This window comes from Balaenoptera borealis, assembly GCF_965194805.1.
Source record: "Balaenoptera borealis genome assembly, chromosome: 6".
In the NCBI taxonomy this organism is placed as follows: domain Eukaryota; kingdom Metazoa; phylum Chordata; class Mammalia; order Artiodactyla; family Balaenopteridae; genus Balaenoptera; species Balaenoptera borealis.
This window is the reverse complement of record NC_138863.1, coordinates 7,362,400-7,382,186: the sequence shown is the minus strand read 5'-3', so window position 1 is coordinate 7,382,186 and position 19,787 is coordinate 7,362,400. Positions and strand designations below refer to the sequence as shown.

General features: G+C 39.4%; 1 protein-coding gene across 8 annotated transcripts in view; it reads left to right on the top strand.

Moving 5' to 3' along the window:
* The first annotated feature begins 1,147 nt into the window (after positions 1-1,147).
* The window catches only part of GIGYF2 (GRB10 interacting GYF protein 2), a 126,431-nt gene continuing 107,791 nt past the window's right edge, over positions 1,148-19,787 (top strand). For 6 of the 8 annotated variants that reach the window (XM_082395504.1, XM_082395507.1, XM_082395505.1 and 3 more), the window contains exons 1-2: positions 1,148-1,248; positions 6,494-6,559. The gene's annotated coding sequence lies outside the window, so the exon portion shown is untranslated. Of the gene's footprint in view, positions 1,249-2,830; positions 2,932-6,493; positions 6,560-19,787 lie in introns of all 8 variants that reach the window. The other 2 variants (XM_082395501.1, XM_082395502.1) reach the window with 2 other exon arrangements.

The following is a 19,787-nucleotide window of genomic DNA, read 5'->3' as shown; positions in this document are numbered from 1 at the left end:
TAAGGGAGAGGTTGGAGGCACAAGGAAAGAATGGGATGACCTGAGAGGAGTAGAGTTGCCAGATGTACCAAATAAAAATACAGGGCTCCCGGACTTCCCTGGTGGCGCAGTGGTTAAGAATCCGTCTGCCAATGTAGGGTACACAGGTTCGAGCCCTGGTCCGGGCAGATCCCACATGCCGCGGAGCAGCTAAGCCCGTGCACCACAACTACTTAGCCTGCGCTCTACAGCCGGTGAGCCACAACTACTGAGCCCACGTGCCACAACTATTGAAGCCCAAGCGCCTAGAGCCTGTGCTCCACAACAAGAGAAGCCATCGCAGTGAGAAGCCCGTGCACCGCAACGAAGAGGAGCCCCTGCTCGCCACAACCAGAGAAAGCCCGCGCGCAGCAACGAAGACCAAACGCAGCCAAAAATAAAGTTAAATAAATAAATAAATAAATAAATTTATATGTAAAAACAATACAGGGCGCCCAGTTAAATTTGAATTTCAGGAAAACGATGAATAATTTTTTAGTGTAAGTATGTCCCTTATATCGCTGGTGGCCTGTATTTCATTTGGCAACCCCCAATTGGGAAATTTTTAGGTCAAAGAATTATAGTCCCAGGTGCACTAGGACGGAGCTGGAGCTCTAAAGTCCTCCCCTGCTGTCACATTCCAAGAATCTAGAATGAATTCTCAGTTCTTCCAGAACCGTTAACAAGTAGACAAACTGCTTCGAACCTCAGCTTTTGTCACTTCCCAGTTCTCTCTAGGATGGCAAACGGGCAGGAAAATGCTGGATGAAAACCTGTGGAAAAGTTCTGGTGTGGAAAATCCGCTCCTAAATGATGCAGAGGTTTTTGAACTGCCAGTGGGCTCTGGATTGGGCGCAGAGGACGGTGAGTCACACGGCGCTTGACCCAGCTCCAGCTCTGGACACAAACTCTACTCAACTCAAGGGCAGGCAGGGAGCGCCGGCTACCAGGCGCCTGCGCCCTGCCGCGACCCCGCCCTCCTCCAGCCTGACATCCGGGGCTCGGGCAGGGGCGTGCCCGGGAAAGAGGGGAGGGAGGCTGCGGAAAGGAAGGATGTCGTGGGAGGCTGGAGGAGCTGGGAGGGAGGGGAGGCGGGGCGAGGGCAGAGCAGGGGGCGTGGCGAAACGAGCACGCTCTCACGTGACGTGCGTGGGGACGTGTCGGCCATCTTGTGTTGTTGAGGCTGAGGACTGACTTGGGTTCGGAGAGACTCCCTGTCCCGGACCGCAGGTAACCAGTGACTCGATCTCGCTCCCCTGTCCGGCTCCGCTCCGCGCCCCGGCTCCGCCGTCCCGCCTGGGTCTCCCGGGCTTGCCGCCCGCGCTCGCGTCCCCGCCGCTCCGGCCTGACCCGGCCCAGCCGCATGGACACCCCCAGGCCGCCCGGCAGTCGCCGCGGCCGGCTCGGGCGTCAGGCGAAGGGACAGGTCAGGTGCGGGGTCGGAGTGACTCCCCGGCCGGGGGCAAGCCGGGCCCGGGCGCGTCTCGGCCGCCGAGCTGGAGAGCCCCTTCTTCCGGGGCCCGTTGGCATCGCAGGGGGAGCCGAGGAAGGGAAGAGGGTGGTGGAATGGACAGTGTCAGGCCGGCTTGCTTAGGGCCAGAGGGCTCGCCTTCCGCTACCTGGTCCTCGGGGCCAGCCACCCGCCCAGCCTCGGGGTGCCCGGGGTAACAGCTGCTGCGGCCAGACAGCTGCTCCTGCCCGCGCTCCTCCCCACACCTGGTCTCTGGGAGATGCGCCCTTGCCTTCCTCCCCGAGCATCTGCACTGGGGAGATTCCTTCCGTGGCGAGAGGACTGGGTCTGGACCAGGCCTGAAGCCAGGTGGATCCATGATCGGAACCTGGGACGGAGGTTGGGAAGGTAGAACCCATGGCAGCTTTGGGACCCGAACGTTCACATCAGGTTGAAATGGGCATTAGCCTTAAGTGACAGTAGTTCCCCACGAAGCACTCAGAATATTTCAGTTTTGTGGCTGAAACATAAACCAAGCGACCAGAGAAGGGGGTGTCAAGAAAGCAGGTTGTGTGACTGTGTTTGGGAAGCAGTAACGTTGCTTTGCATTTATCTAGCACTGTTTTTTGTTTGCTTTTGTTTTTTTAAAAATTTTTTCTTTCCCTGAAAGAGCACTTAAGCACACCTAATTTCGCTGTAAGAAAGGTAAGTATTTCAGTATAACTTGCAAGAAATTGAGGAAGGGGCCAGAACCTGTGAACAGATTCTGATCCAGTGTTGTATACCTTGGATTATACTTAGTCAATGTTAAATATCTTGGATTATAGGCAGTCTCGATTCCCAGTTTGTATGCATGGAAGATATTCTTTCCTTACGTAGTATTTCCTTTTTAGAATCTAGTGATTTTCTAGATTAAGAAAAAAAATTGTCATCCTTTCTGAACATTAACTTTCATCTCTCTAATATTTGCAGCTCTGGCCTTTCAGAGTTTGTCTATTTTGGTTAGAACACAAAGCGTTGTCTCATTTGTTGGTGTTTTTATGTGTTTTAACTAGTTAGTGTAGCAGCGTTCAGAGTGCTCAAATTGGAATATGTACTTTCCTGTTACAGCAAATGTTACATCAGTAGAAGACACTAGAAAAAAAAAGTAAAAGTGGTATGTATCTGGAGAAATGTCACACAGTCTTTGACATTTAATACTGGGGAATACACTGATGATGGTGGCGATTCACTAGAAAAGAAAGGGCTTTGAACCTTTTCTATACTGGACAAAGCATTTTCAGATTTTGAGACTGAGGAGGGAGAAGGGACTGTATGCTTCCATTCATTTATTCTTTCATTTGTGCATTTATTTGTTTGAAGAATATGGAGATCCTGCTACACTGGTGGGTGCTGGGAGCAAAACAGACCAAAAATTCCTGTTTCCATGGAGCTCATTCCTAGACAGATAAATACATACTTAGGTAAGATATATAGTGTAGTGATAAGTGATGTGGGAAAAAAATGAGACAGGGTAATAGGATAATAGGGAGCTGGGGGAGGGGTTAATTTTAGGTGGAGTGCCCTGGGAAGGCCACGGGGAGAAGCTAATATTTGAGGGAAGACCTGACACAGGTAAAGGATCTATTCCTGTGGCTCTCTGGAGGAGGAATGCTCCAGGCTAGGGAAGCGAGGGCAAAGACCCTGAGGCAGAAACTGAAGTGGGAGCAGATCAGGTGTGGCTGGGAAGAGTATGGAGGCTAAGCCTAGCCAGAGAGGCATGATCACAAGGGAACCTAGTAGGAAGTGTGTACCCAGCTCACTGGTTCTAAGATGAGTGGGGTTATTCAGTTGTCCTGGAGTCTTTTTCCACACCTCTTTCCTCCAACATGACACCCTTCCCCTCCCCCAGTTTGTAAAATTCAGGATGCTCATATAATGTATTTCAGGAAATTGTCATGAAATAGCTTTCTCAAAAGTAAAAGTTTTTAAATGAGATTGATGATAAAAGGATTTTTAAAAGAAATTGCTTTCTAAGAAGAGGATCTTTGAATTACTTCAGAATATTTGAAAATGTAGGGAAATGAATTTCCTTTGAAATTTAGACACAGGTCATTAAGGAATATAACCTGGAAGAAGTGTATTAACTCACATTGTTTTTAATGGTAAAGAATTCCTCTTAATGATTTCTGTGTTGTCCAGCCTAGTTTTAAATTCCTCAGGGACTGTTCAACTAACTTGTTTGTATATCTTTTATAGCATTTTACACGTGTAGAACTTTCTGTGCTGAGTTTTTTATTCCTCAGCTTTGACCTTTCAGACTAGTTCTTCAATTAATTTTATACTAGTAGACTTTTTCTTGGAAAAAAATTTTTTTTGATTTTCTTTCAGCTTATCTCCATATTCTTATTACTGAGCTTTCATAAATGTCCTCTTTCATTTTAATTCATCTGAGGAATTTAATATTTTGGCTTTAAATGCTTTTGTTGGTGAGTTGCATATATGAAAAAGAATTTGTCTTGGCTTGCCTGAAAATCCTGAGAAGTTAGGAATTGCAACTTCAGGGTGTGAGTGGAGCTCCTTGGCCGAGAGGAGATGTAGTGACGCTAGTGAGGAGATAGTGTTTTAACGAATTGCATTTTGCTCTCTTGTTCCTTTGGTGAGTTTTTGAAATCACAGTTCCAAATTATAATGTCTTTGATGTCATATCAGCTCATTTGTTCTCATGACTCTGCGTTTTAGTTTCCATATGTCTATTTTTTTGTTGACCTTCACACTGGAAGATGACACTGTTGAAAGTGATTGATATCTGGGAGAACCATTTTGGGTGACCAGATTATTACTGTCCTGTTTATCCTTGCCCTTCTAAAGGATCTTTGATTTGTGCCATTTTTTAAGACTGACTTCATTTGCAGTTCTCTGTTAGCCCCTGACGACTAAATTTTCAGTACTGTTTTATTCTATTTCTTATAGATTATAGTGAGACCAGTCTCATTAGGTTGAATCTACAGCCTATGTTGGTGTTAATCCATGTATATTAGAGGCAAGTTCAATGTCTGTTTTCTTCAGCAGTTCGAATTGCCTTAACATTGTTTGGTCATTGTTGTAAAACTCTGAACCCAAGTTTTTTTTTCCCCCCCTTAACCCCCACTAGGATTTTATGGTGATTAAGTCCTAGTATTTCCAGTCATTTTTAATGCCCTGAAGAATTGCATATCTTTAAAAATATAAGTAGATTTTTATTCCACAGACAAGTATTACAGTTAGACTCCTAATATTTCTTGACCAGATAGCATTTTATCATTTTTTATGCTCTCAGATAACTGAGAAATATATTAGATTAATTATATAGGAATACAGAATGATACCTTTGTTGGATTGCCCGTAATTTTATTTGAGGTTGAGGGAGAAGAGGGGAGAGGTTTGAAAAACAAAAGAATATTCTCTTTTTTTAAAATAAATTTATTTATTTTATTTATTTATTTTTGGCTGAGCTGGGTCTTCGTTGCTACGCGCAGGCTTCTCATTGTGGTGGCTTCTCTTGTTGCGAAGCACGGGCTCTAGGCGCGCGGGCTTCAGTGTTTGTGGCACACAGGCTCAGTAGTTGTGGCTCACGGTCTCTAGAGTTCAGGCTCAGTAGTTGTGGCGCACGGGCTTACTTGCTCCGCGGCATGTGGGATCTTCCCGGACCAGGGATCCAACCCGTGTCCCCTGCATTGGCAGGCGGATTCGCAACCACTGCACCACCAGGGAAGCCCCAAGAATATTCTCTTAAGTGGCCAAAATTAATTTTATAAAAATATTTTCAAAGTATGATACACTTCCCTACCTCAGGTAATTAAGGAACACAATTTTATATTTTCTCGTTAACTACAGAGTTTCGTTGAAATTGAACTTTATTTATACTTATAATAATAGGAGATACCCTAGAGCTTATTCTCTTGAGTTAGTCCCAGAGAAGAGTTTTTATTACCTAGTTTTCCCCTCTTTTGCTTCTGCTTGCTCTTATAAAAAGTAGAGTGCAGGACTTCCCTGGTGGCACAGTGGTTAGGAATCCGCCTGCTAATGCTTGGGGACATGGGTTCGAGCCCTGGTCCGGGAAGATCCCATCTGCTGTAGAGCAACTAAGCCCACGTGCCACAACTACTGAGCCTGTGCTCTAGAGCCCGCGAGCCTAGAGCCTGTGCTCGCCGCAACTAGAGAAAGCCCACGAGCAGCAACGAAGACCCAACGCAGCCCCCCCCCCCCAAAAAAAAAGTTGAGTGCAGTGGATAAAGTTGGGTGACCTTTTGGACATTGTAACATGGCTACTTTTTTGCAAAATTAAATCAGAGGTGGAAGTGGCTTTTTCAAGTTGCTTTCTTGCTGGTAGTAAAATTGTCAACTTTAATTTTTAGTTACTGTTTTTTTACTTTTTAGTAGCAGCCTTCAAAGCATCATTTGATTTTAGCTAAGAAATCACTTAGAGCTGTTGTTTCAGTCCACTACTTGTCGCTTGAAATATCACCATCTTGTGGATTTTTAAGATATTGTCTCATCAGAGCATTAAAAGAAGGTTGTGATTTTGCAGCTGAAAGCACATCTGGAGCTTTGCTCCTTGGACGTTTTGGCAGTGGTCATACATCTTGGGGCTCGTTGATTATTTGCATAGGATACATGCTGTATTGCCGTCTTGCCGGCTGTCATTTTTCTATCAGATATGTTAAAAAAAAGTTAATACCAAATCCCTGAAATGCAGTGTTGGATGAAAACCCCAAATAATCATTTCCTGAAACCCTATGGTGGTGCTCATTTGTTAGCTTCATCAGAATCACTTAGAACTTCGGTTAAAAAAATATATTTTTCAGTCCCATTCCAGAGCTACTGAGAGAGACTCTTTAGATGTTAGGACAGGGTATCTAGATGATAAGCATATCAGGTGATTCTACTATTTTAACCAGGTTTGGAATCCATTTCTTGTAAAATATATTCATGATAAAAATTACGTTTCTAACGTTTCATAAGAGATTGCTGAGTTATTTACTTTAATACTTCTATTATTTACAGTGTTAAAAGGACCTGAATAAAGTCTGCTCAAACCTCCTGCTGTGAACCAGCAGAACTTTTGAACAGGTGAGTTTTGAAGGGAAGCACAAAGCCTGAGGGCTTATGCAAACAGATAATTTTTGCTTTTAAGGCTCCGGTTATTTTTGTCCTATTGTTTCTCCTGAAGTTATAGATAGTAGATAGAAACAACTTCTCTGGTACCACTCAGATTCCTTATGAACCGTGAGAATAATCATACCTTTTCTGCGTTGATCCTGGTGTGAATTTGTGTCTTAAATTGTCATAATGGTTTTTTGATGGCATGAAACAGGAAGAGGAGTGCTTTGAGGGGAAGGGTAAGGAGGTACCTTAAGGCACCCAAGAGCAGCTGGCTTCATGAAGGACATGAACCGGAAACTGGGAAGCATTCAGGAGACATGGTGGTCCAGAGAGCACTTTTCTCCTTGCTGGCTAGTAGGTGTCATCTCTTGTCTCTTTATATCTTGCTTTAGTTGTCTTTGCACACTCTGGTCTTTTCTGCTTTAACAAAAACAGAAGAAAATTGCCACTTCATTCTTGGAGCCACATATAAACTCAAGCTCTAGTGCCACTAGCCAACTGGTTACTAGCTCAGTGTCCCCACTTCACATTCCTGGGAGGGAAAATTTGATTGGTTGAACTTGGTCCAAATATCCATTATTGGTCCAGTTAGTGTGGCAATGGGGTTGGGGTCTTGAAAGGTCCCACTCCTAAGAGTGGGGGCAGGTCTCAGAGGAGGTGGAATGTAGCCTTTTTGAGGCAGAATCCCACAGAAGGTTCTAGATGTTTTTTCCTTTTCCTAGAAAAATTCCTGTATATATCTTGTCAGTTTCAATTTACGTGTTCTGAAGAGTTAAAATATATGTGTATCTTTTCGGTGAATGAGGCCTAGTAGGTCTCACCAAGCATTCTTGGAACTTCCTAGTGCAGTGTTTAACAAAACTTCTTGATTTGGGGGTTCAGAGGACCATCTAGGGTAAAGGTTTAGTAAATGAACATAAGCAAATAAGACGCTTAGTTTGTGGAAAAATTCATGGTTTATTTATTTTTCATTGATTACTGTTATAAATTTTAATTTCTGTGTACTTTTTACAGTATTGAGTAACACTTGATTATGAGGAAGCCATAGAGAATTTGAAGGGTAGGACGTCTATATATGAATCTATATTCACATTATTTGAGTGGTAGCAGGGACTTTCACTTTTGGGAGAGGATCAGGGAGACAGTATAAACTTTTGTATTACATGTTTTTGTATACTAGAATTATTAGGTAATATTGAAGCAAACTTTTTTTTTTTAATTTATTTTTGGCTGCACTGGGTCTTCCTTGCTGGGTGCGTGCTTTCTCTAGTTGCGGCAAGCGGGGGCTACTCTTCATTGCGGTGCGGGGGCTTCTCATTGCGTTGGCTTTTTTTGTAGTGGAGCATGGGCTCTAGGCACATGGGCTTCCGTAGTTGTGGCTCGCGGGCTCTAGAGCACAGGCTCACTAGTTGTGGTGCGTGGGCTCAGTAGTTGTGGCGCACAGGCTTCGTTGCTCCGCGGCATGTGGGAACTTCCCAGACCAGGGCTTGAACCCTTGTCACCTGCATTGGCAGGCGGATTCTTAACCACTGCGCCACCAGGGAAGCCCCGCAAACTTTTTTTTTTAATGGAGCATTTTGAAGTTCTCTTTATTTTTGTTTGTAGGTTGTATGCACTTGGTAGCATCTAATTGCTTAAGTCATTTTTTATAACTCACATCTTGTTATGTTAGTATATCAGTGTATCCAGATTTTGATGCAAAGCATAGGAATTACTAATCAAAGTGATCTATTATAGAATGATGTATGGAATGACAGACCACAGGTGTGACCTCCTATGATTTTTTTTTTTTTTCCAGCCAAGGTTTCTTTAGCAGATTGCAGCTAAATTCATTTTTAAGGTAGAAGAGTCCTTTCTCATATTGTACATGTTCTTTAATCTGGATGTTGAGGTAAAGCATACGTAGGGCTTTGTGAGACTTAAAAAGATTTCCACATAATCAGTGTAAAACTTTCACAGGCTCTGGGCATCCCTCTCTGGAAAAGATTGCCTTGTGGTGAGATTATCAAATGATATGGTAATATTTATGGCATTGTAATTTTTCCTTGAATAGTTAAGTGGTTGCTAATTTTATTCTCCTTTCACCAAAAGGGGGAAAAAGAGAGAAACATTTATATATTGTTCAGAAGCAGTGGGGAGAATGGCAGTAACAGTAATAGCTTTTTCTTGTAGTGATATTGTGGCCAGTATGTTCTTTGGGAACAAAGCTCCTTTTATTCTAGTTGTCCTGAACCTGGAGGAAGTCGTGGGAGCTCTGGCCACTTCAGTATTGGTCCTTTGCTTGCAGAGACTGACAGAGAATTGGCAGAGGTACTGTCTTGGTACTTAATAATTGGCAAATCATGACTCAGTCCTTGAAGAGATGGTTATATCCAGATTTCATGGTTAGCCCCTTGGGAATTCAGATGTTGTTACCCAAACCGTGGCCAGTTGAGTAACTGGATGAAGCCATCTTGCAAGATCAGTGGGTCAGAGAGCCTTAATTCATGTTCTGGAATCTGACACTCTTTATTTAATCTTTCATACTACTTTTGTCATTGTTAATGAAGTTTCTGATAGTGTGTTATGAGAAGATATACTCTTCCTCAACCAGAGGGCTCACTGTATTGCTTAATTGAGTGATGCAGAGGGGTAGAAGTTGGAGGATAGTGGAAAAGAGAAGGAGATTGGAAAAAGGAGAAAAAGGACTTCCACAAAATGAATTCCCCTGAAAATTGCAAGGAAATGGGGGAGAAGAAAAGGTAACCAAGCAGTTTTGAGCACTATGTCAGTATGTAGAGGAAAAAGCTTGTGGCTATTAAGCAGAGAAATGTGGGTTTAATTTTCTGTCACTTAACTACCTGTAACTTTAGATAAATAAGTTAACCTCTTGGAGGCTTATTTTCCTTACTGTAAAGTATATCCCATGGTGATTTGGGAATTAAAAGTAAAATGCCCAATACAATGCCTGGCACATAGTAAATAGGCCTTCAATAAACGGTAGCGGTTACGATTGTTATTGCTATGTAAATAGACACATTTTGATTGTAAAATGTCATCTTTATAATTTGAATAGAGGCCTTGGTGGGTTCTGTTTTTAAGTCTTCTGTCTTTTTTTTTGTTTTGTTTTCAATCCAACAAATATTTGAATACCTGCTTCTTTCCAGGTGCTGGGCTAGCCATAGTGGTGAGCAAAACACCTATCTTCGTGGGAGTTACAGCCTAGTGGTAGAGGCAGTCAAGAAATCATATAAGTAAATTTCAAAATGTGGGAAGTTTCTCTGTCCTTGGAAAAGATACATTTTTAAAACCCTAGATATTCTTTGAATAAGTGTTATATTTGGATCTTCGTGTTCTTGTTGTCAGGGATATTTTATGCCTCTTGATATGCTTTCCAGGGTATGTGTGTTTGTTCGTTTTAAGGTAATTTATGTATTTCTTTTATTTGTCATTTTTTCCTCTTTCTCTGAGATAGATGTTCTCAACTTTTTATCTTAAGACTCCTTTACCTTCTTAAGAGTTAGAGGACCCCAAAGAGCTTTTGGTTTTTCAGTTATATCTATCTTTATGATATTGAGAAATTTAAAATGATTTATTAATTTATTTAAAAATAGCAATAGTTTCTTTACATGTTAACATAAATATATTTTTAATGAAAAATACCTATTTTCTAAAACATTTCTAAAAAACTTTGCTGAGAAGAGTGCCACTGTTTTACCTTTTCACAAATTGCTTTTTATGTCTTGCTTTGTAGAAGGCAGCTGGATTCTCACAGCTGGTTCTGCATTCAACCCGTTGCTGTTTATTGTATTAGTTGAAGTCTGTGCAGGAGATTTATCCTCACAGAGATGTGTATGTAGCTGGAAAAGGGAGGAATATTTTAAGAGCTTTTTCAGATAATTGCAGATTTTGATATTACACTAAAATTCGACAAGTAGTAGTTTATAAAGGTTAGTTGCAATGTGAAATTATATCAATGCACTTTTATATTCTATTACATTAAAGTCTATTGGTCTATCTTGTGCATTAAATGGATATTTTATATTTTACAGTATCAAAAAAAACATCCATTAATATCAACACCCATCAGAAAAGCCATTACTTATTGGAAAGTATAAGTACTAGAAAAACTCGTCAAGCTCATGGTAATGAATACAAGTTTTCTAAAATTTTAACTTTTGCTTGAAAGCTCAAGTTTTATAATTGGCAACAAGTACTATCAGTTGTTTTCCTTAAAGTGACAGTCTTGTTTCATTCATTTTTGAAAAAAAGGTCTGCTGTATACCCAGGTCTGGATAATTTTGTGTGTCAGCTCTTTCAAGTCAATATGATGTTTCATGAGCAGAAGCAGTTAGTTGAGTTTGTAACTCAAAGCCGTCACATAAATGCTTTTCTTTGAGACTTTGGTATGCAGCTGAAGTGCTTTATGTGTACTTCTCGTTTCATCACATTAAGAATATTAGAAAGCTGTGTACACAGGGACCAAGATTAATAAAAATTAATAGTTTTTACTGCTTTATCAAGGGCATTCTTAAGTAAACCTGGCTTTTTTTCCTCTCTTGTGAATATATGGCACATGGCAGTGAAGACTACTGTAGTTTGGTGCCATTAATTTGAATGATGCTAAGGTGCCAGCAGTTTTACCCATGATTAGTGCAGTGCCAACATAGTGAAAAATGCAAAGAATATCTTAGTATTAACAGTTCTGCCATCTTGGATATCTTGAAAGTGTTTCGGAGAATTGCTGCTCTGGGGAGTGGAACATTTTTCAGTATTACATTTATATATATTGATATTACGTTGACTTTTTAAAAAGAGTTTTCAAAAAAAAAGTAGTTGTTTGAAATAGAAACTGGAATAAACATATCATTGAGGATTTTTAGATTTTAGTGAGGGTTTTTAATTCTGGGTAGATACAGATTTATTCATAAGTTGCAATCAGTTATAAAATACTCTTCTAAAATGGTCCCATAAAAATAGTCTCCTACACCAGCGCTGTCCCACAGAATTTTCTGCTGTGATGGAAATGTTCTATAAATCTGCACTGTCAAATACTGTAGCCACTAGCCACATGTGACTGTGGAGCACTTGACATGTGGTTAGTGTGACTGAGGGAATCGCATTTTTAAAAATGTAAAAAACCTTTACTTTTTTATTACAACTCAAGACCTCTTATTTTTATTTTTAAGAACAGTTTTAGATTCACAGAGAAATTGAGAAGATGGTACAGAGAGCTCCCATGTATACCACACCCAGGTTTTGTACTGTTAACGTCCTACATTACTGTTGTCCATTTGTTACAGTTAGTTAGCCAGTATTGCTTATTAACTAAGTCCATAGTTTATTCAGATTTCCTTAGTTTTCCTGAGTTTATTTTTCTATGTCAGGATCCCATCCAGGACATCACATTACATTTAGTCAGGTGTCCATAGGCTCCTCTTGGCTGTGATAGTTTCTCAGACTTCCCTGTTTTTAACAGTCTTGACAGTTTTGAGGAGTATTGGTTAAGCATTCTGTAGACTGCTTCTCTGTTGGAATTTGTGTGATGTTTTTCTCCTGGTTATGGGTCATGCGTTTTTGGGAGGAAGACCACAGAGGTAAAGTGCCATTTTCATCACATCATATCAAGAGCATATACTGATTTATAACTGTTAATATTAACTGATTATCACTGTTAACATTAACTTTGATACTTGGTTGACGTTCATGCTTTGTCAGGTTTGTCCACTGTAAAGTTACTCTCCTCCCTCCCCCACGAGGAACTAGATTTTAAATTTTAATTAATTTAACTTGATACAGCCACATGTGGTTAATGGGTACTATATAAGATGGCACAGTTCTAGAGAGTGTTTCTCAGTTTTAAATATTATCCAGAACTTTATTTAACATCTATTTTAATAGATTTAAAGAAAGGCAGTTTAACATAAAAGAAATATAAAATGTTAGTCTTGAAATGCATTGCTTTTTGAGGGAGGCAGTCTACTTTTAGTAAGCTTAGTCTTTTTAAAAATTAACTTTCTGAGGTTTAATTTATATACAATAAAATGCCTTCATTTTAAGTATACTTGTATTAAGTGTACATCTTGATGAGTTTTGACAAGTGTATATACTTATGGGACCATAACCACAGTCAAGATAGGTAACATTTTCATCACTGCCAGAACTTTCCTCCTTCTTTTTTGCAGTCATTTCCCCTCTCCCACCACTGATTTGTTTTCTGTGACTATAGATAATTTTGCCTCCTCTACAATTTTATATAAATGGAATTATTCAGTATGTATTCTTTTTGGGTCTAGCTTCTTTTGCTCAGCGTAATATTTGTGATACATCCATATTGCTGCATGTGTCAGTAATTAGGTGTTTTTATTGATGAGGATATTCCAAGGTATGGTCATTATAATATGTGTTTATCCATTTATCTTGCTTTGGGGCTGTTAGGAATAAAGCTGACCTTAGTTTCATGGCAATGGGTAGTGATTCAGACTGTCCTGGATTGCAGTGTTTATTTCAACACTGTAAATTAGGAATTTAAATTCTTTTTAGGATGAGGAGAAAAGCCAACAGAGCATCTATAATTTTTTTGAAGATATTCCATGAAAAGGATAATTAACATAGAAATAAATAGTATTTTGCAAAGTTTCATATAAAAATGTGCGATCCAGATAGATGTAGACAATTCTGGCTTCCTGGGGAGGGAGGGGAGTTCTTTGTCAGTTCTTTAAGATAAATGTTTAGTAATAAAGTGAATAATGGAAGCCTAATTTTGTTTCATGAAGTTTTATCATTAGTAGATATGTTAACAGATCGTATTTTAAAAATTATTTTTAAAAGTTTGCATGTTTAAAAATGAAGAGATCTGGTATTGTCACACAGATGGGTGCAGAAGGAAAATGTGTTTTCTGCTGTAATAGATGGGAGGAGAATTTCATTTTATTTTTGTACCTTAAAATTGTTTCTTTAAACCGGGTTAATGTTCAAAAGAAATTAACTTTCTTTGACATTTATGTTTGGGCTGTAAAAGTATTTCAAACAGGGGAGGCAAACGCTTCTTGTGGGTGTTAAGATACACATTGTTATAAGAGTAATTGAAGAATATTACTGCAAATTATGGAAATAGAAAAAAATCATTAATCCCACCTCATGAACATTTCTTTATTTTTATGTTCTCTTTGTCTATTTATGACATATAGTTGGCCCTCTGTATAGACGGGTTCCATATTCTTGGATGTGGAAGGCCGAGTGTAAAGGATTTGAGCATCCCTGGATTTTGGTATCCACAGAGGGTCTTGGAAGCAGTCCCCCTCGGGTACCAAGGGTTGACTGTATGTATAATTATACTCTTGTGTGCAGACATTATTGTACCTGTAGTCTGTTGAGTGAATGTGCTGTTTTTACAAGATTGCTTACAGTCTTATACACTTAATAAGTGATGTGGTATATGTGGTTCCCCTCTCATGGTTGGACCTTTTCTTTTCATTGTTTCACTTAGCATTTTTCTGAAGTTTGAAAAAAGTGCATCTGAGACCTACGTACTTTAGCCTAGTGACTGAGTCTTGGTTCATTTGAATGTGGACTTGTTTATGGTCTTAAAAGAGTCGACAGATTTACAGATTATTTTATCAAGATAGTGGTACAAAAATTTTTTAATGACAGAAATTTAAGTAGGGAGTGAATTTTAATATTTGTTATCAGAAGATTTGCATTTAAAATCGTTTTGCTTCATGTCTATTAAAGTATTTTTAATTGTACTTGTTTTTTTTACCCCTAGCTAAATCATTTATGGTTTATGTTAACCTTTTTAAAATTGAGGTATAAGATATAGTAAATATGCACAAATCTGAAGTGTATAGTTGGAAAATTCTTTTTTAAAGATTTATTATTTATTTATTTATTTAATTTATTTTTGGCTGCATCAGGTCTTAGTTGCGGTGTGCGGGATCTTCGTTGTGACACGCGGGCTTCTCTCTAGTTGTGGCGTGCGGGTTTTCTCTTCTCTAGTTGTGGCGAGTGGGTTCCAGGGCGTGTGGGCTCTGTAGTTTGCAGTGTGTGAGCTCAGTAGTTGTGGCACGCGGGCTTAGTTGCCCTGCAGCACGTGGGATCTTAGTTCCCTGACCAGGTATCAAACCTGCGTCCCCGCATTGTAAGGCAGATTCTTTACCACTGGACCACCAGGTAAGTCCTCGGAAAATTTCTTACATGTGCATATAGTTCTGTAGTCACCACCTAAATCAAGATAGTGAGCATTTCTAGCACCCCAAAAGATTCCGTCATCTTCTTCCCAGTAAGTAGTCCCTACTTCCATGGTGAGCAGTATTCTGACGTATGTCAAAATAGATTATTTTACCTGTTGAACATTATAGGAGTCATATAGTATATATTCTTTGGTGACTGGCTTCTTTCGCTGGATACAATGTCTAAGATTCATGCAATATTGTTGCAGTTATCAGTAGTTGGTTCTTTTCTTCTTAGTTGGTGAGTATTTTGTTGTATAAATATACTACAATTAAAAAAAATTTATTTTGAAATAATTTCAAACTTCAGAAAAGTTGCAAAAAATTACTTAGACTTTCCATATACCCTTCACCCAGTTTGGTCACTAGTTTTTTTTTTTTTTGGCCACGCGGCATGCTGGATCTTAGTTCCCCGACCAGGGATTGAACCTGTGCCCCCTGCAGTGGAAGCACAGAGGCCTAACCACTGGGCTGCCAGGGAATTCCCTGGTCACCAGTTTTTAACATTTCCTCGTATTTACTTTATCTTTCATTTTTTTCTTTCTCCTTATATGCACATATGTATGTATGTAATTTTTAATATAATTTTAAATTTATGTAATTTTTTTCTGTTCCATTTGAGAGTTCTTTACAGACCTCATGCTCCTTTTCCTCTAAATATTTCAGTGTTATCTTGTAAGAATAAGAACATTCTTCTGCATAATCACAGTAAAAATTTCAGAATCATAAAAAAGTAACATTGATACAATACCATTGTCTAATCCATAGCTCCTATTCAAATTATTCTATTTGTCTCTTTAATGTGTCTTATAGCATATTTTTTGCTGGTTCAGGATGGAGTTAAGAATCATACTTGCACTTAGTTTTTATATCTCTGTAGTCTCCCTTAATCTGGGATGGTTCTTCAGCCTTTGTCTTTTATGACATTGGTATTTTTGGTGACTGTGGTTGATTGATTTTATGTCTATCAATTTGGGCTTATCTGATTTTTTTTCAAGGTTAATTTCAGTTTATGCATTATTGTTAGGAATATAACATAAGTGATGCTGTGTCCTTCTAAGTGTATCACATCAGGAAACACATGGTGTCAGTTTGTCTCATTATTAATGATGTTACCTAACTCAGTAACAGCCAGATGGAAGAGATGCGTAGGGCAAGGTATGTGGGAAGGGATGCAGAGCTTCACAGCTCTTTGGTGTGCCATCGTTTCCACACCTTCACCAACCTTGAAGCTCCCCTGTATTTGTTTATTCATTCATCTGTTGATTGACATTTGTGTTGATAAACATAATAGCCAAATGTCAGGTTTTGGTAGTTATGAATAAAGCTACTATGAATATCCTATACTCTTCTCTTAGTAGAAATTTTCCTTGCATGTATATCTAGCAGTGGATTGTGCGATCGCTGGATAGGTGTATGTTTAGATGTAACAGATTCTGCCAAACTGTTTTTTGAAGTGGTTGAACTAATTTGCAGGAATGGAGTTATTAATTTTGTGTTATCTTTTTGCTGTTGTTGTTGGGGGGGTGTGCTGCACCCCATGGCTTGTGGGATCTTAGTTCCCCGACCAGGGATTGAACCCTCATCCTCAACAGTGAAAGAGCAGGGTCCTGACCCCTGGACTGCCAGGGAATTCCCCAGTTTTGTGTTACCTTAATCCAGATTTGGCTAAGATAAAAATAGCTGTTTGCTGGAATGGGCACAGAACTATTTATTTGGTACATGTGAAGAGTGCTAGAGGAGTAGCTCTTTTTTCTACTTTTGGGAAAATAGAGGTTGGGAAGGTGGAGGCAGATTCAGGTTCCTTGGTGTTCATTCTGTGTTAGTCTTTTGACAGACAACATGCATGATACTGGTTGGACTTCATTCCAGGTTTGCCATAGTTTTTTTCTGGGTAATTTTTACATACCCAGGTAAGGGAGATTTGCAGTAGTAGATACTGTTTATAAGAAAGATTCAGGGGGTTTTCAAAGGAGTATGTGTTTTGAATTGTTAGTATAATAGTGGTAGCTAATCAGTATATTAAGACTTCTCCTGGGAAGCAATATCGGGAACACTTTCAGAGTACAACTTTCATAATTAGCCATTATGCCGGATTTTGATTCTGCTTTGGCTTCTCCTGACTGTCTTTGTCCAGACAGAACTTACTATGTAGATCCGTAGCTCACTCATATTGATAGTGATTGCGTGTGCCCAGAAGACATCTGACTCCTCAACACAGTGCCAGGTTGTGTGAGGCCAGGGTCTCCCTTTTCTTTGTTGCAAACCCAGCAGTAAGAAAAGGCTAGGTTGATTTCTTCTCTTTCTTCACCCTTGAACATGTACTCACGTACACACAGAGTGATAGATGAGGTCCCAAAGAGGAGCTGAGGATGTCAGGAAAACTAGAAAAATATACAGAAAAAAAAGAAAAATAATTATATACTAGTAATCAGAGATAAAATAATTGCTAGTGAGGAGTGATTTAGCTTAGAGTTTTAAAAAAGTTGACAAAAAGGCCAGATTAAATAAAGTTCATTGTCAGGCACAGGATGCATTTTATCGAAGACCAACTTTCTGGTATTGACTGCAGAAGAAATACATTACTTGAATTCACTTATAAGGAATTTTGAATAATGGACAAGGTCTGAAATAGCAGGTATGTAGAAATATTCTCTCAGCTATTTTTAAGTCAACTCTATTTAAAATTTGAGGGTAGACCTTTCTCTGAGGTCCTTATCCTTAGAATTGGAGTAGCCAAAGGAGAGTAGAGGCCGAAGTAGGGAGGTTGAGAGTGTTATTACCTCTCCATGTGTTAAACTATTCAAAGTATGTTTTTCAGTGTTGTTAAGGTAACTGAAGCCCATCTTGCCCTGATAATTTTACCTTCCCTTTATCCCTCTGAGGTCATCAGTACTGTTTCCCTGCACAGTGGCAGGTGAATCAGCAGACAGCATCAGGATCTTCATCCTCTTCCATTCACATGCCTGTTCTGTTTCTTTACTCAGATGACCATTCAGCCTGAAATGCTCCTGTTGTCTCTATGTAATTATTAATATCTCTTTTCGCAGAAACATTTTCTGGCTTAGATGATAGATTAGGTATAGTCACTTTAGCCATTGTTCCTCCTCCTTTTTGCAAAATCTCTTTTCCTCTGAAGTTCATGCTGTCTGACAATACAACTATCTGTTCCCCTCGTTATCAGATATAGACCCTGTGGCATCATCCCTCATTTTCTTCTTTATTCTCTCTGCCATTATCCGGAAGTTACTTCAGAGTCCATAGGATGACTGATCCAATCTTCCTAGGCTCCTGGTTCCTTGACTTACCTCCATCTCTAATTTGTCTAGTGCTTTCATTTTTATTCCTACTATACTTGCTTTTTGACATTACCAACATCTCAAATTTGTAAACTGTCTTCTGTTTTTACTTCCTTCCTCACTGTGCTTCAGTCACACTTCTGCCAGCATCCTCCACTTTGCCCTCTTTTTCTTCCGTTTACTGTGTTAACAAAATCCTAACCCGGGTTCAGTCCTGTTGTCAGCTCTCTCTGCCCTCTACCCAGGCTGCAAAGCTGGAGAAAGAAGCCCACAACCATGCAGATAGGTGCCATCTCCATCTTGATTGGGCCTTCAGAACTAGTGTAGCTAGCTGCAGTGTGGTCCTGGATTAGATCCTGGAACAGAACAAGGGCATTGTTGGAAAAACTGGTTAAATCCGAGTTTAGTTACTAGTGGTGTACCAATATTGGTGTCTTAGTTTTGACAAATGTACTGTGGTAATGTAAGTTGTTTATATTGGGGAAACTGAGGGAACTTTCTGTAATGTCTTTGTAACATTTCTGTAAATCAATAATTATTCCTAAATAAAGTTGATTTTTTTAATAAACAATACTATTGTAGATCACAGCAGCTAACTTTTCTTCATTCTTCTCAAACCTTACCCTGTCGTCTGCTCTGTCATTTGCCTACTTATCTGAGAAAATTGAGGCCATCAATGTGAATTCCCCACAGCTTACTATTCCTCCCCACCTCCCCAAAGAAAACCCCACAAAAATAAATTTGCACGTATCTTAAGTCATCTGGACATACTTTGCTCTTGTCACAAGTGGATAGGCATAGTTTTTTTTTCCATTTGTTCTCTGAAGCCCCATCCACCCTGCCTTCTCAGAGCTTCATTTCTATCATATTTTTGCTAAATTGTTTCTTTACTTTTTAATTCTATTAGTACTTTTCCATTAGGATATTTTTGTCTAAAATAAAAGGGGAAATTTTCTTTCTACTCTGCTTCATTTCTTTTCACCTTTTCGCAGCTAAGATTCTAGAAAAAGTTGATGCATTTGTAGTCTTCCTTTCCTCACGTCCCAACCACTGAAATCTGGCTCTAGCCAGTCCCTCACCACACTTCTATAACTGTACTCTTCAAGTCACCAATGACTTCACTGTGGGAGTTAATGAAGATTTTTCAGTCTTTCTCTTTTTTGACTTCAATATTTGAAACTTCTGAATTTGTCCATTTTTTTTCTTTGCCAGTGCTATCTTTGTTAACACAAATTAGTAACTTACTAGGAAAAGAATTACTCATAATTCCACCATTAAGAATATGAACATCTGTGGGCATATCTGTATGTACCCACTAAGAATGTATTTTAAAATGTGTTTAATATAATTATATTCTCTGTATTCTATAACCTGTCTTGAACACTTAACATACTGTTGACAGTTTTTCATGTCAGTGAATATACTTATTATCATTACTGCTCTCTCTTCTCTACTGGTATGTAGATCCATACAATCTGTTGGATTTCTAACACCCCTCCTTTCTCTTTAGCTCTTACTGATTCATTCTCTTCCTGGCATCCTGAATGATCTTTCTACAGTGCAGATTTCATCCTGGACACTTTCTTGCATAAATCTTTTCATAGCCTTTCACTACTCTTGAGATATAAAATACAAAGACTTCTGTGATATGACCATTGCTTTACCAAACTTCACTTTAGTTTTTAG